This window comes from Choloepus didactylus, chromosome 14 (assembly GCF_015220235.1).
Source record: "Choloepus didactylus isolate mChoDid1 chromosome 14, mChoDid1.pri, whole genome shotgun sequence".
Taxonomy (NCBI): Eukaryota; Metazoa; Chordata; class Mammalia; order Pilosa; family Megalonychidae; genus Choloepus; species Choloepus didactylus.
The window spans coordinates 95,026,789-95,050,885 of NC_051320.1; the positions used below are offsets into that span (position 1 = coordinate 95,026,789).

The 24,097-nt window shown below is 40.1% G+C and overlaps 1 protein-coding gene and 1 pseudogene across 1 annotated transcript in view; one reads left to right on the forward strand and one right to left on the reverse strand.

Moving 5' to 3' along the window:
* The window catches only part of TRAPPC9 (trafficking protein particle complex 9), a 743,379-nt gene that overhangs the window by 464,307 nt on the left and 254,975 nt on the right, over window positions 1–24,097 (reverse strand). The window lies entirely within an intron of this gene.
* LOC119509522 lies at window positions 14,769–18,059 on the forward strand (annotated as a pseudogene).

Below are 24,097 nucleotides of genomic sequence, written 5' to 3' on the forward strand. Positions count from 1 at the left end.
CTGCTTTCAATTCCTTGGGGTATATACCTAGTAGTGGAATTGCCAGGTCATACAGTAAGCCTATGTTTTAACTTTCTGAGGACCTGCCAAATGCTTCCCCACAGCATCTGCAACATTTTTACATTCCCATCAACAAGGTACAAGAGTTCCTATGTCTCTGCATCTCGCCAACACATTATACTAGGTTTTGTTTTAATAATAACCATCCTAGTGGGTGGGAATTGGTATTTCATTGTAGTTTTAATTAGCATTTCTGTAGTGGCTGATGATGTTGAGCAACTTTACATGTACCTGATATACATAACATACTCATTATGGCCACCCCCAGAGCCAGGCTCCCCAGGGATCTGAAGTAGCTGCTCAAAAGCAGTGATGAGCAGTCAGACCACACTCCCTGGGATTGCAGGGACTAGGTCCTTACAGCCCACTCTGGCACCTGCAAACTACACCAGGAGCCTGGGCTGCAATGCCCACTGTTGCCTGCCACGCAGCTGAGGGATGGAGGATGGTGGCCGCTGCACGGAAGGTGAAAGCCATCAGTATTTACCACAATTCATCAGCCTCTACCTCCAGCTCCTCCCTGGATGCTGCACAGTTTTCCACTAGACTCCAAAGTTCCAAAATCGTTTATGCAGACAGCTTCTGGGGCTTCCTACTCCACCATCTTCCCACAATCCCATTTCAAGCCTAGCATTCTTTTCACCGTACTAAAGTAGCTGGGAAAGGAAATTCAAATGACCATATATCACAAACAACCCATCATAGTAACTTATTAAGCAAGTAAAGTTCTTTGTGAGAAGCTGAAGAGCATTTACTTTTAACTGATACAGAACAAATATTTCCAAATTCCCAATCACTGAGACCTAGGGCTTTATACCTGGCATCTCTTTGCATAAACTTATTAACCAAGTATAATGTAAAAGGCCAATGGTTTAAAAAATAAGAAAACAGATTTCTCTTAAATGTCATTTGCTAAGGTAAGTTCCCTTAAGTAATTCAGTTTTCATAATGGCAATATTTACCTAGGTGAAGTAGAATTTACTAATTTTCTGTTTAGAGACTTCACTGTTCAAACACTGTTATAAATTTTTTTTTTAAAGAGTGTATCACATTAGAAGGTTTGTTATACACTGAACTCAAAACAGCACATGTAAGAATCAGACATTTGGGATTCTATAATAGAAAAGTTACTAACTGATCTGTTTCCATCAGTTATGGCTGTAGAAGGTATGCCTGAAGACCATGATTAAGCATTTAAGGGTAAATTCATCTTTTCATTTCCAAAGAAAATGGAAGGGCCAAGTAGGCCCTTGTTCAAGCATCAGGAGTCAGCAGCAGGGGTACCTCTGATGTCCCCCAAGCAGCTCAAACTGAACAGGCGCATCATGAACTTCAGAAAGGTTTGCTGTTGCTAACAGCAGGCTAGACAATTAAGACCAACTCAGCCCGTGAGAACAAAAAAATATGGACAAAGTATTTTTAAATTCTGTTCACAGCATTGAAGAGCTAAGATGGCAGTAAAGAACTACAGGGACATGTTCCAGGAGGAGGAGGAAATACCGAGACATGAGGCTGGCATTTTAAGCCACAATTCTCTTAGAGGTGCCTGCCTGCAGATTCCAGAAGAGACAACGGAGAAGCTGGGAACCTGAGAAGTTTTCACAGTCATAGGACAGGTGGGCAAAAAGGCATGTTTGACATCCCTCAAGGAGAGGGGATGGTAGAGCCCTGAAGTTTTGGTTGGGACACCGAAGGACTACACAGCAAGTGTAAGGGAAGGCTGAAATAAAGTGGCCCTCATGGGGACACCAAGCCCAGCACTGGACCAGGTCCGTCCCTGAAAGTGAGTTCAGGCAATTCCTCCAACAAAATACATCCTTTCAGTCCTTGTCCTGCCCATGTTTTCTCATGTCTGTGCTTTCGCAGTTCTCTTCCCTCTGAGAACCGATTTACCCATGCTAATACCCCAACTTCTTTAAGTCTCAGTTCAAATGCCAGCTCCTCCAAAATGCCTCCCCTAGTTGCCCTCCCTGAAAGCAAGCTCTCCTTCCTCTGAGTCCCCAAATCTTGGTGTCTCTGTTACTCCCACACTTACTGCCTACAGCCCCAAACCACAGGCGGAAGCCACATAGTCAGGTCACGTGTAGGGAGCCAGACAGACCTGGGGAAGAATCTTGGCTCCTTCACTATCTGGTTGAACAACTTTTACCCAGTCACTTAACCTCTTTGGGCTTTAAATTCCTCATCCCTAAAATGTGAATACAAATACACAGGTTATAGAGTGATCTAGATGAATAAGTTACTGTGTATAAAGTTTTTATCACAATGCCTAGTACATGACAAGCACTCAACAAAAAGAGCTATTATTATTGTTAGAGTAAATGATGCCCATCTTATATTCACTATCAACTCCTTGACGGTAGAATCCTTGTCAAATTAATTTTCATCTCCCCCACAGTAGCTGGCACAGGATCTAGTAAACTGTAATCCCTCAGTAAATATTAAGTGAATGGATTAAGAAATTACAGAGTCAAATTGGCTTACCCACTCATGCTCAACAAAAATTCCATCATCCCAAAGCCACATTCAACAACCAACTCCTGGTTAGCTGAAATTTCATCATGTGTCTCTATGTAAAGACTCATTTGCAAAGACTCAATCAAAAGCTGTTAGTTGAATTTCAATGAGTTTTTTCTCTCCCTTTTCTTATTCTCCCAGCACAGGAGCACAATCTATAAAACTACACCCTGATGCCTGCTGTGAAGGGAACTAGGACTATGAATATAGTCAATTGCAAAACACGAACACCACGGTTTTCAGCATCCTACCCTAGAAACTAGGTCAAGTGGAGCCGTTATGTGAACCTTGTGCTGAAGACACTAAACGTGACTCAGCCCCGTAAGTCAGTCTTTTCCAGGTAAGGCCAGGTGCCCAAAGGTATTTTTAAATACCATCTTGTCTCTGTCTCTCTCAACCGCATACACACACACACACACACACACACCCACACACGCGCGCGCGCGCGCGCCTGGGGATACTACTTTGCTTGCTAGCCCCCAGGGAACGTTCCCATCATTAGCAAACTAAACAAAAGCTGCTGGCTCACAGGAGACTCAGACGCTTTTTTGGCCTTAGAAATAGCAATCATATTTTAGACTTCTAACAATGCTAAATTCTTCATTTCTGGAAATAGCCCAGAAGTACTGGAGTATAGTGGAAAGATGCAGTGAATGTCTGTTCTTTGTCTTCCCAGAACTCGTCTTTTCTTTGGGGAATGCTCCTTCTCCAACCATGTGGCGGCCCTGACCCAGCCATGGCCAGAGATGGAAACGTCCCGTCAACCATGACTGATCCAGAGGACACAAAGAAGGCACAAGAAGAGTCACTCCAACTACTTCCACAAGACTTGATCAAAGAATTCTGGGAGAAAAGAAAAGGAGGTTTGCTTCCTTTCAATCACATGCTATAAAGACACAGGTATGGGGCCTTCCTATAGGCATCCTTCCTAGCACATTCAGAATCTCTGGGCAAGCCACATCGCTCTCTAAGCTCACTTTTGGGGGCTCTAAAGTGAGAACCAACTCAAGGGACTTGATGAGATAATTCAAGTTACAATATCTGTAAAACACAAATACTCAATGTCTTGAGATTAGAATGATCTAGGTTGGGATACTTTACAAAAAAAAAAAAAAAAGGCTAAAAGTTATACATTTGCCTGCTTTTCAGGTCGCTCATCAGAGCCACAGAGACCTCAAAAAACCTGCAGTCTTCAAGCTCTCTAATCCAACTGAGGAAGGAAGAAACAAGTAACTTAGAGGTTATAAATGAGGACAGGTCAAGCAGGAGGCAGAAACTAGCATTTACAAGATGAGACCTAAGTCCATACAAGAACAGAACTGGAAGAAGATGGAGACAGCTGCAGAAGGGTGGATAGATGGAAAAAATGTAGGGAGCAGGACACAAAAACACAGCAAATGCCTGTGAAGGAAAAACTCTCCAGCTGGGGTGAGGTGGAGGGAGCAAAATTATGTTCAATCTTTCAGACAACTTTTCTGCCAACACAGGGCTATCATTAATAGAACAGAAAACAGATTGAGACGGCAATTAAAAGGAAGACAGGACAGAAAAAGTTACAAACAGACCTGTAGGAAAACCAAAGATCTTAGTGGATTTATCATGACAGAAGGGTATTTAAGAATGGTATGAGTCTGGTATCTCATCATGAATAAAATCAAGCATTTGGAGAGAATTTTGCAGTTATTTATACAGCTCAATTTTTCTATTAAGAGCATCTCTGTGGGCGATTCAGAACTACAATTCTGCATTCTAAAATAACACTTTTCTGTTGAATTCAAATATGTCTCAACCACAATGACAACAGGGAGAAGTGACAGCTGAAAGTGGATTTGTGAGGTTGAGACAAAAAAACATAGACACAATAAATATACCTCTAACATGAGAGATTGACAACTTGAGTGTTTCCTGCCCCTTGGCATAGCACTGCCACTTAGTACACGCCTTCTAACTTACTCTATTTCCTAGATGAGGATATCGAGGTTCTGAGAAGGTAAGTAACTTGGTCACTATTACACAGGTCACCAGAAGCAGAGCCAGGACTGGGACTCAGGAACGCTGGATTCATCACTATCCAGCAACGTTGGGCCCAAATAACACATTTCAGTCCTAACACTAAGCTTTTACAAAATCAGGCCAGGATGTTCTGCAGTACATCACTGGGTCAAAACTGCACACCATGCATCCCACTAAACCTATCGTAAGGACCCTCAAAATGGTTTAACGTTCCTCTCTGATGGTGTCTACTCAGGCAATGCATTCACTTTGCGCACATTCAAAAGACACACTGAGGAATAAACTAGAATGTAACTAGAATAAAATACATAAGCAAAAGAAGACAACAATCTCTCAGTGGGAGTTTGTCAGAGTATGCTGTTCTAGGTAGAATATATTTCCAAGATGCCTTTCCATTTATTCATAAAATCCACAGGTGCCAAAAAAGCCCATCTGGTTATCATAAAATACCACCAAGAAAACCATTGCAGGAGGAACAGTTGGCTAGGAAATTATCCAATACTTATCCTTCATTTCCATAGAGAAAGTGACATGCTCATTCATTCAAAGCTTTGGAATATGCTTAAGAAAGAAAGAATAATCATTCAGAATCAAACACTGCCCTCCGTGTACCATTCAGATGGAAACAGTCCTCTTTCCCCAGTGGGAAACCTTACTTTTCTCTCTGTTGGTTGCTCCAATTCTCCCCTGTGAAGGGACCACATTTTATGTCTTCTGCTCTCACTGAAGTTAGAAATCACCATGTACACAGATGCTTAATAATTCCCTACTAAATGCAGGAACTGTTCTGAGTTGTACCCGACTTGCTATCCCAGGAGCACAAGACATGAGCTCTTTAACATTACATATTGTCTGTGCTTTCAGTTTACCCATGCCAAAGCTCACTAGCTCTAACACTCCACCAAACACTGTTCTAATCTCTTGAAAATCAGAGTCTATCAACTCATTTCTTCTCTATCAGTCAATCCACTTACATCCATGCCTACCTTATCCAGCCCTAGACTCCATGATTTAGAACAGGCATTGGGAAACTTTTTTTGAATGGAACCAGACAGTGAATATTTTAGGCTTTGTGGAGTCATGTGTCTGTGTCAAGACTACTCCACTCTCCCAACCTGGCAAAAAGCAGCTGGAGGCCATCTGTGAACAAATGGGTGTGGCTCAACAAAACAATGGAAACAAGAGAATGTGGACAACCCAAACACACACTCAAAAAAAAAGAAAAAGAAAAAGAAAAAAGATCTTAAAAATGGTCAAGGAAATGAAGAAAAACACAGAGAAAGAATTAAAGAAAGAATTAAAGGTTATGGGGAAAACAATGAATGAGCAATATGAGAATCTCAGTAAAGAGACAGAAATTTTTAAAAGGAACAAAACAGAACTGCTGGAGTTGAAGACAACAATAACTAAAATGAAAACTTCCCAGGAAGGCTTTAAAAGCAGACAGGAGCTGGCAGAAGAAAGAATCAGCAAACCTGAAAACAAGACAATGGTGAGCCAGACTGAGGAACAGAAAGAAGCAAACAATTATAAAAAGCAAAAGTACCCTAACACACCTCTGGGACACCATCTAGAGTACCAGTACATACATTATGGGAGTTCCAGAGGGGGAAGAAAGAGAGAAAGGAGGCAGAAGGAATATTCTAAGAAATAATGATAGAGAACATTCCAAACTGAGCAAAAGTCATAAATATGCACATCCAAGAAGCCCAGAGAACAAGAAAGAGAATAAACATGAAGAAAAATGTACCCCATCATACACTGATCACACTTTCAAATGGAAAGGACAAGGAGAGAGTTCTGAAAGCTGCAAGAGAAGTGCAATCTGTTATGTACAAGAGTCCCAATTGGATTGAATGCCAATTTCTCATCAGAAACCATGAAGGTAAGAAGGCAGTGGGTTGAAATACTTAACATGCTGAAAGAAAACAACTGCCAACGAAGAATTGCATATCTGGCGAAAACTTTCTTTCAAAAATGAGGGAAAAATTAAGACATTTCCAAGTAAACAAAAGCTGAGGAAATTCATCACCACTTGACCTGCCCTACAAACAACACTAAAGGGAGTTCTTCAGACTGAAGGAAAAGACACCAGGGAGTGATTCAAAGTGGCCTAAAAAAATAAAGACAGCCAATAAAGGTAACCACTTAGGTAATCATAAATGCCCAGTAGTATTGTACTGTATTGTTTATGTGCCAGTTTGGATATATTATGTCCCCCAGAAAAGCCACATTCTTTAATGCAATCTTGTGGGGGCAGACTGATTACTCTGTTGATTAGGGTGAAACATTAATTGGGTTATTTCCATGGAGCTGTGGACCCCACCCATTCAGGGTGGGTTTTGATTGGTTCACAGTAGTTTGTAGGAGAGCTCAGGAGCCAACACAGGTACTGATGCTAACGCTTGGAGACATTTGGAGAAGCTAAGCTAAGAAATGAAGCCCAGAATTTGCCCTGGAGAAGCTAAGAGAGGACTCCCACATGCTTAGAGAGAAATGTCCTGGGAGAAAGAAGCAAGGATGCACAAAATTGAGAGAGAGGAGTGAAGACAGAAACCCAGAGACATTTCAGAGAAAGTCATTTTGAAATACAACTTGGGAGCAAAGGACCAGCACATGCCAGCCACATGCCTTCTCAGCTGACAAAGGTGTTCCGGACACCATAGGCCATTCTTCAGTGAAGTTATCCTCGTGTTGATGCCTTAGTTTGGACACCTTTATGACCTTAGAACTGTAAATTTGTAACCTAATAAATCCCCTTTATAAAAGCCAATCCATTTCGGATATTTTGCATAACAGCAGCTTTAGCAAACCAGAACATTTAGTATGTAACTTCTTACTTCCTACAGGTTACTTTCCACAGGTGCTAAAAGGGAAATGTATAAAAAATAATGACTAACCTATGGTTTCAAACGCACAATGCACAAAGATAAAAGTGGTAACAAGTATAAAAAAAAGATTAGGGGAACACTGGGGTATAGGAAAAGTATATGTGTATGCTATAAAAGTCATTATCAATCCAAATATGATTCTTAAATATTTCAGATGTTAAATTTCAACCCTATGGGTAACACAAGGAAAATATATGAAAAATGTATCCGGACAGAAAAGAGAAGGCACTCAATATGGTACAACAACAACAAAAATCTAATAAATATAAAAGTAGGCATTAATAGAAGAATTGAGGGACAAAAAAGATATAAGACTTAAAAAGTTTAAATAGAAAGATGGCAGAAGAAAGTCTGGCATTATCAGAAATGACTTTAAATGCAAATGGATTAAACTCTTCATTCAAAAGGCAGGGATTGGCAGAATGCATAAAAAAAGCATGACCAACTCTGGAATATTGGGTATCTGCGTTACACCTGAAACTCAGAGCTAGAGCTCAGCAGGTATGAATATCAGTATTAACACATACAGCAACTGTTAAAAAAAAAAACTGAAATAGAGCCCAAACTTCAATTAGAGATATGAATAAAGCAGACCTGGTTAAGACTAGAGCAAATAGGGCCAAAAGGTAAAGGTTGAAACTGACTGTGTTCAAACTTCAACTTCCATGTGAGACTAAGGGAAGAGATGTTTATTTGGTGTAGGATCTGTATTTTCTAAACATAACTTCTACAGTCAGTTTGTTCAAACACTACAATTACAGAGAACTTTGAATAGGAAGTGAGCTATGGTTGGTCTGTATAGATTAGAATGAAATAGCAACACATCCTAAAGTAATTTGGGTGGAGAACAAAAACATATATTTGGGCCTCCCCAAAGAGCTGGGGGAGGATGCAGAAGTGTTGGACTTCCTCACCTGGATTGTTGATGATGTTCTCACAAACATTGGGGACTGATGGCTTGATGTGCTAAGCCCTCTGTCTTGGGGCTGGCCCCTATGAAGCTTGTTGCTGCAAGGAGAGGCTAAACCTGCTTATAATTGTGCCTAAGAGTCTCCCCAAGTGCCTCTTTGTTGCTCAGATGCGGCCCTCTCTCCCTCTCTCTAACTGAGCCACCTTAGCAGGTGATCTTGCTGCCCTCCCCCCTACGTGGGAACTGACTCCCAGGGGTGTAAATCTCCCTGGCAATGCAGGATATAACTCCCGGGGATGAATCTGGACCCAGCGTCTTGGGATTGAGAACATCTTCTTGACCAAAAGGGGGATGTAAACTGAAACGAAATAAAGCTTCAGTGGCTGAGAGATTTCAAATGGAGTCGAGAGGTCACTCTGGTGGACATTCTTACGCACTATATAGATAACACTTGCTAGGTTTTAATACATTGGAATAACTAGAAGTAAATACCTGAAACTACCAAACTCCAACCCAGTAGTCTGGACTCCTGAAGACGACTGTATAACAATGTAGATTACAAGGGGTGACAGTGTGATTGCAAAAACCTTGTGGATCACACTCCCTTTATCCAGTGTATGGATGGATGAGTAGAAAAATAGGAACAAAAACTGAATGAAAAATAGGGTGGGATGGGGAGGATGACTTGGGTGTTCTTTTTTTATTTTTATTTTTTATTCTTATTCTGATTCTTTCTGGCGTAAGGAAAATGTTCAAAAATAGATTGGGGTGATGAATGCACAACTATAAAATGGTACCATGAACAGTTGATTATACACCATGGATGATTGTATGGTATGTGAATATATCTCAATAAAACTGAATTTTTAAAAAAAGCATGACCAACTATATCCATTTTTATGAAATATCCAGAATAGTCAAATTCATAGAGATAGAAAATAGATTAGTGGGTTGCCAGGATGTGGAGAAAGTTGGGAAGGCAAGAGGTGGCTGATAACGGGTGATGGGTTTCTTTTCGGGTTTATGAAAATGTTCTGGATCTAGATAGTCGTGATGATTGGACAATTCTGAGTTTACTAAAAATCACTGACCACTGAAATGTATGCTTAAAAATTTTAATATTATGGAATGTGAATTATTTTGCAACTTTTTTTTAATCACCTAAAGAGCTTTTTAAAACTACTGATTCCTGGATCCTCTCTGCTCTACCCCACTGCTTTAAAATCTTCTGAGATCAGGCACAGGAATTATGAGACATAGACAGAATTCGGAACTGTTTTATCATTTCCCTTTCAAATGTCTCCACAGAGACAAAAAATAGATTAGTGGTTATCTAGGGCTAGAGGCAGGAGGGATGGAGAGTGACTGTGAATGGGTATGAGATTTCTTTTGGGGCAATGAAACTGTCCTACATTCAGATTATGGTGACAATTGCACAACTCTGTGAATAGACTAAAAGCCAATGCCTTACACACTTCAAAAGGGTGAAGTTTATGGTATGTGAATTATATCTCAATAAAGATATAATTTTTTAAGCAAAGGGTTAGGACTATTTTCCTTAGAATGCAAACAAGCTCCTAAGCTTATCCAAAAGAATAATAATTAACCCAATAGTTTACTTCTCAAGAGCAATGAAAGCCATTAGATAATAGGTATATCATTGTCAAAGTAGTTAAGAAAATTTTTCTGCTAACCTACAATTACGTACAGAGCAGAACTACTTTCCAAGAATGATAGTGACACGACACTTATGGACAGAAACTGAAAAGACCATCAACAGATTCTTACTAAAGGAACTGGCAAACAATATACTTCGGGAAAAAAGAAAATAATTTCAGAAGGTTAGAGATGTAAGAAAGGATGGTGAAAATAGAAAATAACAAGCATGAATATACATCTAAACATTGTGCTTGAGTGAACTTAGCATGCTTTTAATGCCTTAGCTTATACTATGTACAAGATAACAAATACAATATATAGCAAATATAGCTTATACTATGTACAAAACAAAATAACATAGGTAGAAAAAATCCTTTAATGTTGCAGCCATACAAAAGACAACAAAGGCATAATTCCACACAGCACTAAAGACAGATGCACATTTCTCTCAGTAATTTCAGAGTCCAGCCTGTCCCCTCCAAGGGGAAATGTGAAAGCTCATGCAGGAGCAAGGCCTTCTCACAACAGACAAAGTACAATACATGACAGAAAAGCCTATTTCCAACTAAGATCATATTCTGGAGCCCACTGATAATAACAATCACCTTTGCTGGAAAGCGGCACCATTCACATCACTGGTCACCAAGAAACCAGTTAACAGTCCTGCTAGCAAAACATATTACCGAGCTTTCTGACCCTCTAAAGATGCTTAAGGAAAGAAATGGATGAAATGAGGGAAGCTTCAGTCAAAGATAAGGAAGACATTTTTGACCACTGATGACAGAGCCCTGAAATGTGTCTCCAAGCAAAGGTAAGCTGCCTTCTCTTCTCTGGAAACCTTCAAGAGAGCAGAAAACTCTCCAGCAGAGGGGCCTTTCCTGCTCCCATGACTGGGATGGGAAGTTCCCAGTCCCGGAACAGACCTGGATCCGGTTGCTCACCACCTGCACTGATGCCTCACTAGCCTATGAGCACCCCGAGCGCAGGAAGTGGGCACCTCTAAAGTCTGCACGAGACTCGTATGTCCCACCACCTAGCACGTGGCAAACTCGGCCCCGCCAAACCCCGCCCCCCTGACCTTGGAAAGGTATTTAATGTGGAGGCTCAACAGTAATAACATGTCCTCCTCAGATGCTTCCACTCCAGGTTTTAGATGCTTTATATCTTGTTTACATGTGTTACTCTATTTCTGCTTGAAGATAAAAGCAAATAAATGAACATCAATTCTGCAAAGAAAGCCACGGAGATTGCTCAATTAGCAGATGTTATTTTAGGATAAAAATTAGGGAAACCAAACCAGAGTGCTGCTAGTTTGAAGTTGAAAATAGAATGTCTTTGTCATAAGATAATGCGAGATAATAAAGGGGGAATGGTGGTGTCCCAAACCAAATAATGACATGTGTTTGTTCTGCTTTTGGAAAGAGGAAATTGGAAGTACAGTCTGCGTGCTTAGTGCACACTTCACAGCAGTCATAAAGCACAGCACATCCCCACAAGACAGAGAATGCCATTATTTCTTCATGAAACAACCAGCCAAACCACAGAACTTAGAAAGCTGGCGGATTCATGTTTGAGCATTGATTTTTAAAAGTATCAAACAAAAAGAGTTGGCCCAATCATCCCACAAAATCCTTCCTCCCCACAAATTAGTTTTAATACCTACAAACTCTCTTAAGGACCACCTTTAAGAATTGCTCACTCGCTCACTGTCTAGCGCCCCCCCCCCCATGTAGGTGACCTTCTTAATAAAACTTCTGTAAAATTTTATAAAATCTTATAAAATTCTTATATGCCCTTGTGGTAGTTTGAAGCTGCTATGTAGCCCAGAAAAGGCTATGTCCTTTTAATCCATTCCTGTGGTGCACACCTGCTGTGCGTGGGACCTTTTGGTTAGGTTATTTCAGTTGAGATGTGACCCAGCCCATTTGAGGTGAGTCTTAACCCTTTTACTGGAGTCCTTTATGGCAAGATAAAAGACAGAAAAAGCCCTGAGAACTCAGAACAGCCCCAGAGACACTAGGAGATGAAATCCAGAGATGCTCAGAGAAAAGCCCCCAGAAGAGCTGAGAGGAAGTCACTGAATCCAAGAGCTGAAACAACAAAACCCAGGAGCAAAGGACCAGCAGATGCAGCCACGTGCCTTCCCATGCAACAGAGGAGTCCCCGATGCCGGCAGCCTGTCTCCAGAATCCAGGTATCGTCCTGTTGATGCCTTGAGTTGGATGTTTTCACAGCCTAAGAACTGTAAATTGTTAGTTAATAAATCCCCATCATAAAAGCCAACTCATCTCCGGTTTATTGCATTCCAGCAGCTTTAGCAAACCGAAACAGTTCATTTAAAAGCTTTCAAAAACCCCTCGCTGGGTTCACTAGAAGCAGACCCTGAGACAGACCGGAACACCACGGGAGGTGGAGGGCGGGGAGCAGGTCTGGGCTGGGAGGCCATCTCCAGGAAGGTCTCAGGTGGTTCCCCAGGAGCTGGGGGGTTGGGGTGGCCTTCAGAGATACCCCAAGGTGAGGAGAAGAGACTGGGCCTGTGCACACCCACATCACGCAGTCCCTGGGAAGACAGCAGGACTGAAATCACTTCAGCGGAGCCGATTCCGAAGGCGCTGGGGCCCAGGACTGCCAGCAGCACTCCCCGTCTGGGAGGAGAGTCGCAGGCACGTCACAGTGTCTACTACAGAAAGAGGCAGGCTTATATTTTGTTAATAAAAATGCAATCCTACTATAAATACCATTATGTAATCTGCCTTCTCCCTCATTACACAATTTAATATATTTTAGGCATTTTACGACGTCAGTAAATACAGATCATCACTTAAAAGGTTTCCCTGCATACTTGTGTAGATAAACCACAATTGAACAAATATTCTTTCAATTTACATTTAAGTTTTCTTCCAATTTCTTGCTAATAAAAACACTAAGCATCTAAATATCTTACATTCATCTCTGCATTCATCCATTTCCTTAGAATAAATTTCCATAAATTAGATTCCTGGGTCAAAGGTACATACTTTCAAAAGGACTTTCATACATGTACTGCCAAAAGGATGTGTAAAATGGTCATAAAAATATATACACTGACAGCAGTACATGACAGAACTTATTTCCCCCAAACTCTCCCCTTTTCCAATTTCTATCATCTTTACCAACCCCATAGAGAAAAAATGCCATGTTACATTAATCTGCCTTTCTTTCATGAATAGTAATTTCATTAGTCTTTAATGTCTGGTAGTCATTTGTATTATTTTGCCAGTTTTCCACTGGCAGGCTTGTCTATTCCTTAACAGTTTGTAATAGATCTTCATTTGCAAAGAATAACAATTCACTCTCATTCGTATAGGGTATGTTTCCTTCTCTGACATTTAAATTTTTTACTTTATTTATTGTGATTACTATCATTTTTTTTCTAGCTTTTTATGAAGTCAGATATATCTTCCTCATACTTTTGTACTTGTGATGTCATTTCTGGAAAAGCCACCTCACTCCCATTTCTACTTAAGAAAATAAAAACATGTTATCTGTATTTTTTGTTTGTACTTTCATTGTTTCACGTTTTATACTCACATCTTTAAAAACCTATCTCTAATGTATCCATTTGATGAAGGAATCAAACATTTAAAATGTGGCTTATAATTGTTTGCACCAATATCATTTATGGAATAATTCACCCATTCACCACCAATATGAAACTATACCTAAGTAAAATTTCCAAGTGTTATTCATTTGGAAACACTATTCCAATATCTGTCTAACATGGCTAAAGTCTGAGCTACTCTCTTCACTGTAACTTTGTAATAAATTTTAATATCTAGTACAGCAAAATTATTTCCTCCCTCTCCCTCTTACATTTCCTTTCCAAAGCAAACTTTCACAATTTTCACTTATTCTTCTAGAAAAATTTTAGATTACATTTGTGAAGTTATCTCAAAAAAATCCCTTTTGAATTCTGATTTAATGCTAAATTTACTGATTGGTTTGGGGTTGATTTTCATTCTGTGTTTTGATTGATGGCTAGCTAGCCCTCCATTTAATCAAATCTTCTCTTAGGGCATCCAGTGAACTTTTACACTTTGATTGATATATGTCTTGATCACCCTTACTTTAAGTTTATTCCTGAGATTTGTTTGCTTTATTCATTTTGTTTATGTTTGTTTCTATTGGTTTTTGTAAGTGGGATCAGCGTTCAAGACACGGCAGGGTGGGGGGTTGGTGGTATGTGTCTTGCTACAGGCCACCTTACTAAAGAGGGTCTTTCACAACTTACAGTTTTTCTCCTATTGAGCTAGTTAAGTTGTTTACTCCTTATTGAGATAATTGATAGCTATATATTCCAGAAAACAAAAATGATCCATCATATCCAGATATTAAAATGTATTATCATAAAATTTACATAAGACCCCTTTTTATTTTAACTATTTTCTTCCTCATTCTTAGGGCTACATATTTGCATTTTCTCCCTTTTTATTTTTTATCTTGGTAAGATGTACCAAAAGTTAATTTATTGGTATTAAAAAGAACCTGAGGAAGAGGCCGCTCGCCTGACCCTGACCTCGGCAGTGGGAGGGGCACGTCGGATATTTTCCGGCTCTGAATATCAGTAACTGAAAACGCCTGTAGATGATGACGCATCTGAAGATGACTTGGGTTCAATTTCTTCAAACAGTGAAAGAAGCACACTTTCAGGTAAGACAGTCTAACAATTTCTGTACACTATGGAAGATTCTGACTTGGTGAAAACCTTACCAAAGAAACTTCATCTTCTATAGCATCTGATCTCAAAAATTTCCCCCATTCTCTTGGACTGAACTTAACCAGACCATCTGTAATTAAGTGCATAGTTGAAGTCCCAATCTCTCTAATGCAAGAGCTACAAAACAATGGGAAGATGGATGGGAAACTTTGGAAAAACTGAGACTAGGTGGTTACAACTATTGAACTCGGTAGAAAAACAATGCCAAGAACAGATAGTTTCCCAGCAGGTACAGTTCCACAACCAAATTCAATGTATACAGGAGGAGATAAAAAATTCCATAAAGTTACAGACCAGTAATACTTCTTGGGCTCCCAACAATAAAAGTTCTTCAAGCAAACAAATATTTTCAGGAAGTCAAATGTTGGCTGTTTTCTGAAAAGAGTGGCAGAAATGAATCTGTTGTCAGTTATCCTAAGTCTCCAAAACCTGAAACACAGCAAGAAACATCCCTATCACAACCACCCACAACGCAGACAGTAGTTCAGTAAGTGGTAGGTATGGTACTTTTGCATCTCAGAATTAAATACCAACAAATCTAAAGACCCTAAAGAGTTCATGGAGCATAAAGAGGCTTCTAAAGGACAGTAGCTAGCACCTGTGGTGCAGATGGATTCACTTGTAGATGGTGTAAAATACGAGAGATTTACATACAGACTACTGAAGATGTTAACGTATCTTCAAAGGAAGATATTTTTATTTTAGCTAGTGAATTTGAACATCATTATCTTGGTGAAAACAAGATTTCTGATACATACAGTATTCTGATACATACAAGCTGAAAGAGAACTAACCAAAGAGAGCACACGTAGAAGAGGGGTGTTCGCAATCTCTGCAAGGAAGTGAGCAAAGACAAAGACATTACCAACTGAGAAACCTGATTTCCCTGCTGCTACGCATCCTCATGCTTTCTACCTAAGTAAACCAGGTGAAAGTCCAAATTCTTGGATATCTGATTCAGCAACAGGACTGACTTATTAGAAACTGGAAGGACGTGTATCACTCTGCCTGAGACTTTAGAGAAGACGTCTGTACCATCCTCCTCCACAGATGTGTTACCAAGCCAGGCACTGACCTTAGATCCCACATTACATATGAAGCCAAATCAGCAGACTTCAAGGATCCAACCACATGGCTTTCTGAATACAGCGGATGACAGAATTTCCTTTCCAACAGACTGTGTTCTAGAACCTAGTATGTCTAGCTATTCTGACATACACATGTTTGTACAAGCAAGTAATAATCACTTCTGTTATCTGGATTCCAAAAATATCCTTCAAACCCAAAAGCTTCACCAGTGAACTCTTGGAAAAATCATGCATTCCAAAATGAGGACCAGTTCTACATTTCCTTCAAATATGCTATTAATAGTAATGTTCTCTCAGCCAACACTATACATCATGGGAGCTCCAGCCTCAGTCAGCCCCAGCTTCCAGGTACAGCCAACAGTGGCCCAGGATGCATTTTCCTTGGGAAATCCTGTGACATTGTCTATGATTAGGCAGAACCTGAAGGAAAGCCATGCTCAATATGTAGCAGATCGTCAAGCTTAACATGAATCAGAAACATATAATTTAAAACAGAAGCTAGAGGCATAAGAAATTTCTGCAGTTCAAGATTGGGGGAAAAAAATCAAATTCTTGTAGATTTGATATGGCCAATTAGACAATGCTCTGAATGAAGCTACCAGTTGTGTAAGAACACTTGAAAATAAGAATAACTTAGTGGAAATTGAAGTGAATGATTTGAGAAAACACTTTAGTGCAGCCAGCAATGTCTCCAAAATTTTGCAGGAAGGAATTGAGGAAATGAGAACAAATAAAGAAAAAGACAATACCATCATCCAACTAAAATCTAGACTGCAGAATTTAGAAGACGCATTTGAGAATGCTTACACGCTATCAGATGATTAAAAAAAATAGACTAAAACAAGATAGCTAAATGTTTCAAGATCTTTTAGAAGAGTATAAATCCCTTGGAAAAGAACACGAAAGATAAAGGAAACATTAAATACAACTGAGAACAAATTGCTTGATGCCCTTACTCAGATTTCCGATTTGAAAAGAACAATCTCAAAACCTGATGCTCAAGATAGCAGAGAGAACGAAAGTGTGTGAAGTCTTCCTCATCATTCCAAAACTCCCCAAGACCCTCACGTGCCAGCACCCCAGCACTCCAGACGTCAGCAGGTGAAGCGGCTGGTGCCAGGCATGGAGCACACCCTCCTCACTGGGCAGCCTCTGGGTGCCTGGGAGAGGACAGTGAACCACCGGCTGGACGAAGCCTGCGTTCCCGGGTACAGTTCTCTTCAGAAAAGGATTCTTCACCTGGAGATCCGCCAACAAGTTTATAGATTATAAAAAGCAGAGACTTCAGGCACACTAATCATGAAAGCCTTAAAAGACCTTGATGAGGAAAAAGTATTTAAAAGTTGGAGCACACAGATAAAGTGGGCTCCTGGATGAAGCCGTGGCTCCCCAGCAAACTCGCACTTCCCCAGTGCCAGTCGGTCCCCAGAGAAAAGCGGCCAGCAGAGGAGACTGACTTCTGCCGCACAGACAGTGTCACTCTTCCACCTTCCAATAGGAAATGAGATCCTCCAACAACACGAGAGATGACGTTGACACCAGTGACTGGCTTGTAGTCTGAAGCAATCCCCTAAAGAAATTTGTCCCCAGGATTTGGTCATTCTACTTAGCAAAAACGAAAGCAGTCCATTTCAATCTGACATACTTTCGGATGATTTAGATACTGTTCCTGTGTCAACATTACAACATACCAATCCAAGAAAACAACTCCACTTTCTTCCTCTAGATGATTCGGAAGAAGGTATTTTCAGAAAAAAATACCGAAAATCATAGCTCTTGCCCCGAACCATTGCTAAATGAAGCAAGGAACGTATCTGTGAGATCTGCCTGGGAGAAGAATAAATCAGTTAGCTATGAAGAGTGTAAGCCCGTTTCAATAAAACCATATGGTAACGATTTTGAATACACAGCAAAAATTCGGACCCTAGCTGAAACGGAATTTTTTTATGAACTTACCAAAGAGAAAGATCAGATTGAAGCAGCACTTAGCTGAATGACTTCTACTGGAGGCCAAATCACTTTGCAGACACGATTAAATGAAGAAGGCTCAGAAGCTCATTTGGAAAGGCTGGTTCAGTTCACATGACACTAAAGAACTTGGTTCAGTTCACATGACACTAAAGAGGTTCCATGTTTTGTCTGCCTTTGAGCTAGGTAGCCATTAAATTTTGAGACATTTTTGTTTGCACTATTGTATAATTATGAACTCAGAAAAGGCAAACTATTTTGTACTGTTAATAAGTCCAAAATAACAGTTTTACAATCATGCTATTCTTTACAAGTGCTATTTTATACTTCAAATGGCCACATATTTTCAAGGCATTTTTGTTATGCACAAGAATCTCTAGTATATTTTACTATTTAAAGGTATTATTTTTAAATAGTACACATCTCCAATTTATATCAAGGAGAAAGAAATATAAACAAGGAGGCGGCTTGTTTCTAAACAAAAAGTCTTATCCTTTTACAATTAACTTTGCACACAAAGTGTATAAACTTATTCTACATTGTAAAAAAAAAATCTGCACTTGGTGTTTTATTTATCAAGACAACTGATATTTTCTTATCTATAATTCCTCTTTTATATTTAGAATTTCCTTCTGCTACCTTGTTGACCATTTTAGTCCATTATTCACTTTCTAAAATCTTAATTCGGTGCCTAGTTCCCTAATTTTCTCTTTTATTTTTAAAAGCATTTAAAGGTTAGAAGTTATCTCTTAGTATGTATCTGCCCTAGCCCAGTGGACCTCACAGCTGTTTCCGGCCCTCAGCGCTGACTAACCTATACCTGTGCTTCCCCCAACCCAGAGGGCCTCCCCTGTGCTCATCCAGGGAGCAGTGCGGAGCACATGTTTTTGTCATTCATTTCCAGTTTTACTGCTTATGACCCAAGAACGTGGCCTACACATAACTTCTAATTTTCAAAGGAAGGGAAGATAGTACCGTGTATGTTAAAAGCAAGGGCTCTGAAGTCAAACCACCTGGGTCGAGTCCGTTTTGAGGCAAATTTGACCTCAGACAATTACTTAACCCCTCTGTGCTTCAGTTGCTTCATCTACAAACTGGATCTACAACAGTCTAGCACCTACCTTACTGAATTGTGATGAATATGAAATGAAGACATACACATAGAGTTATGCAAATGTTAAATAACTTAAGTGAATATTAAGTAAAATAATAAACAAATTCTTGAAGTTCTGAGACACAGCTAAATATTAGCTGTAATAAAATTAATATTAAAAATTATTATAATATTTAGCATAATGAAATAAGTGTGTGGGTCCTAATAGTTAGCACAAAAAAAAATCAAAGAAAATGGGTCCCACATTTATCTTCTGAGAGCCTTAAGGGAGACAAAAGCGCGGGATGGAATTCACTCAGCGCCACAGCGCCCGGAAGACGGATCTTCCTTTCCCCACATTACAAGAGGCTCCAAGAAATGAGTCCAAGTGACCCAGGCACAGATATGTGCGACCCCAGGGTCTATGCCTCCACTCCGTAATGCTGCAGAGGATTTTCTGGCCTTAAAACAGGTATCGAGAGAAATCTGGAGGCAATCAGTTGTTAAGATCTTTTAAAATCTTCCCTACTGTGATCCAGTGGTCCTCAAACATTCACGTGCATCAGAATCCCCCAGCCTCTTGTTAAAACAGACTGAGAGGAGAGGCGGGGCAACATGGCGGACTGGTGAGCTGTATGTTTTAGTTACTCCTCCAGGAAAGGAGGTAGAAAGCCAGGAACTGCGTGGACTGGACACCACAGAGCAATCTGTCTTTGGGCATACTTCATACAACACTATGAAAATGTCGAACTGCTGAGATCAGCGAAATCTGTAAGTTTTTGCAGCCAGGGGACCCGCGCCCCTCCCTGCCAGGCTCAGTCCCGTGGGAGGAGGGGCTGTCAGCTCCGGGAAGGAGAAGGGAGAACTGCAGTGGCAGCCCTTATCGGAAACTCATTCTACTGATCCAAACTCCAACTGTAGATAGACTGAGACCAGACACCAGAGAATCTGAGAGCAGCCAGCCCAGCAGAGAGGAGACAGGCATAGAAAAAAAACAACACGAAAAACTTCAAAATAAAAGCGGAGGATTTTTGGAGTTCTCGTGAACATAGAAAGGGGAAGGGCAGAGCTCAGGCCCTGAGGCGCATATGCAAATCCCGAAGAAAAGCTGATCTCTCTGCCCTGTGGACCTTTCCTTAATGGCCCTAATTGCTTTGTCTCTTAGCATTTCAATAACCCATTAGATCTCTGAGGAGGGCCCTTTTTTTTTTCTTTAATCCTTTTTTCTTTTTCTAAAACAATTACTCTAAGAAGCCCAATACAGAAAGCTTCAAACACTTGCAATTTGGGCAGTTCAAGTCAAGAGCAGAACTAAGAGAGCTCTGAGACAAAAGGCAACAATCCAGTGGCTGAGAAAATTCACTAATCACCACAACTTCCCAAGAAAAGGGGGGTATCCGCTCACAGCCATCATCCTGGTGGACAGGAAACACTCCTGCCCATCGCCAGCCCCATAGCCCAGAACTGCCCCAGACAACCCAGTGTGACGGAAGTGCTTGAAATAACAGGCACACACCACAAAACTGGGCGTGGACATTAGCCTTCCCTGCAACCTCAGCTGATTGTCCCAGACTTGGGAAGGTGGAGCAGTGTGAATTAACAAAGCCCCATTCAACCATCATTTCAGCAGACTGGGAGCCTCCCTACACAGCCCAGCAGCCCAGAACTGCCCTGGGGGGACGGCACTCACCTGTGACATAGCACAGTCATCCCTCAACAGAGGACCCGGGGTGCACAGCCTGGAAGAGGGGCCCACTTGCAAGTCTCAGGAGCCATACGCCAATACCAAGGACTTGTGGGTCAGTGGCAGAGACAAACTGTGGCAGGACTGAACTGAACGATTAGACGATTGCAGCAGCTTTAAAACTCCAGGATCACCAGGGAGATTTGATTGTTAGGGCCACCCTCCCTCCCTGACTGCCCAGAAACACGCCCCATATACAGGGCAGGCAACACCAACTACACACGCAAGCTTGGTACACCAATTGGACCCCACAAGACTCACTTCCCCACTCACCAAAAAGGCTAAGCAGGGGAGAACTGGCTTGTGGAGAACAGGTGGCTCGTGGACGCCACCTGCTGGTTAGTTAAAGAAAGTGTACTCCACGAAGCTGTAGATCTGATAAATTAGAGATAAGGACCTCAATTGGTCTACAAATCCAAAAAGAACCCTATCAAGTTCAGCAAATGCCACGAGGCCAAAAACAACAGAAAATTATAAAGCATATGAAAAAACCAGACGATATGGATAACCCAAGCCCAAGCACCCAAATCAAAAGATCAGAAGAGACACAGCACCTAGAGCAGCTACTCAAAGAACTAAAGATGAACAATGAGACCATAGTACGGGAGACAAAGGAAATCAAGAAGACCCTAGAAGGGCATAAAGAAGACACTGCAAGACTAAATTAAAAAATGGATGATCTTATGGAAATTAAAGAAACTGCTGACCAAATTAAAAAGATTCTGGACACTCATAGTAAAAGACTAGAGGAAGCTGAACAACGAATCAGTGACCTGGAAGATGACAGAATGGAAAATGAAAGCATAAAAGAAAGAATGGGGAAAAAAATTGAAAAAATCGAAACGGACCTCAGGGATATGATAGATAATATGAAACGTCCAAATATAAGACTCATTGGTGTCCCAGAAGGGGAAGAAAAGGGTAAAGGTCTAGGAAGAGTATTCAAAGAAATTGTTGGGGAAAACTTCCCAAATCTTCTAAACAACATAAATACACAAATCATAAATGCTCAGCGAACTCCAAATAGAATAAATCCAAATAAACCCACTCCGAGACATATACTGATCACACTGTCAAACACAGAAGAGAAGGAGCAAGTTCTGAAAGCAGCAAGAGAAAAGCAATTCACCACATACAAAGGAAACAGCATAAGACTAAGTAGTGACTACTCAGCAGCCACCATGGAGGCGAGAAGGCAGTGGCACGATATATTTAAAATTCTGAGTGAGAAAAATTTCCAGCCAAGAATACTTTATCCAGCAAAGCTCTCCTTCAAATTTGAGGGAGAGCTTAAATTTTTCACAGACAAACAAATGCTGAGAGAATTTGCTAACAAGAGACCTGCCCTACTGGAGATACTCAAGGGAGCCCTACAGACAGAGAAACAAAGACACGACAGAGAGACTTGGAGAAAGGTTCAGTACTAAAGAGATTCGGTATGGGTACAATAAAGGATATTAATAGACAGAGGGGAAAAATATGACAAACATAAACCAAAGGATAAGATGGCTGATTCAAGAAATGCCTTCACGGTTATAACGTTGAATGTAAATGGATTAAACTCCCCAATTAAAAGATATAGATTCGCAGAATGGATCCAAAAAAATGAACCATCAATATGTTGCATACAAGAGACTCATATTAGACACAGGGACACAAAGAAACTGAAAGTGAAAGGATGGAAAAAAATATTTCATGCAAGCTACAGCCAAAAGAAAGCAGGTGTAGCAATATTAATCTCAGATAAAACAGACTTCAAATGCAGAGATGTTTTGAGAGACAAAGAAGGCCACTACATACTAATAAAAGGGGCAATTCAACAAGAAGAAATAACAATCGTAAATGTCTACGCACCCAATCAAGGTGCCACAAAATACATGAGAGAAACACTGGCAAAACTAAAGGAAGCAATTGATGTTTCCACAATAATTGTGGGAGAGTTCAACACATCACTCTCTCCTATAGATAGATCAACCAGACAGAAGACCAATAAGGAAATTGAAAACCTAAACAATCTGATAAATGAATTAGATTTAACAGACATATACAGGACATTACATTCCAAATCACCAGGATACACATACTTTTCTAGTGCTCATGGAACTTTCTCCAGAATAGATCATATGCTGGGACATAAAACAAGCCTCAATAAATTTAAAAAGATTGAAATAATTCAAAGCACATTCTCTGACCACAATGGAATACAATTAGAAGTCAATAACCATCAGAGACTTAGAAAATTCACAAATACCTGGAGGTTAAACAACACACTCCTAAACAATCAGTGGGTTAAAGAAGAAATAGCAAGAGAAATTGCTAAATATATAGAGACGAATGAAAATGAGAACACAACATACCAAAACCTATGGGATGCAGCAAAAGTAGTGCTGAGGGGGAAATTTATAGCACTAAACGCATATATTAAAAAGGAAGAAAGAGCCAAAATCAAAGAACTAATGGATCAACTGAAGAAGCTAGAAAATGAACAGCAAACCAATCCTAAACCAAGTACAAGAAAAGAAATAACAAGGATTAAAGCAGAAATAAATGACATAGAGAACAAAAAAACAATAGAGAGGATAAATATCACCAAAAGTTGGTTCTTTGAGAAGATCAACAAGATTGACAAGCCCCTAGCTAGACTGACAAAATCAAAAAGAGAGAAGACCCATATAAACAAAATAATGAATGAAAAAGGTAACATAACTGCAGATCCTGAAGAAATTAAAAAAATTATAAGAGGATACTATGAACAACTGTATGCCAACAAACTGGATAATGTAGAGGAAATGGACAATTTCCTGGAAACATATGAACAACCTAGACTGACCAGAGAAGAAATAAAGACCTCAATCAACCCATCACAAGCAAAGAGATCCAATCAGTCATCAAAAATCTTCCCACAAATAAATGCCCAGGGCCAGATGGCTTCACAGGGGAATTCTACCAAACTTTCCAGAAAGAACTGACACCAATCTTCTCAAACTCTTTCAAAACATTGAAGAAAATTGAACACTACCTAACTCATTTTATGAAGCTAACATCAATCTAATACCAAAACCAGGCAAAGATGCTACAAAAAAGGAAAACTACCGGCCAATCTCCCTCATGAATATAGATACAAAAATCCTCAACAAAATACTTGCAAATCGAATCCAAAGACACATTAAAAAAATCATACACCATGACCAAGTGGGGTTTATTCCAGGCATGCAAGGATGGTTCAACATAAGAAAATCTATCAATGTATTACAACACATTAACAAGTCAAAAGGGAAAAATCAATTGATCATCTCAAGAGATGCTGAAAAAGCATTTGACAAAATCCAACATCCCTTTTTGATAAAAACACTTCAAAAGGTAGGAATTGAAGGAAACTTCCTCAACATGATAAAGAG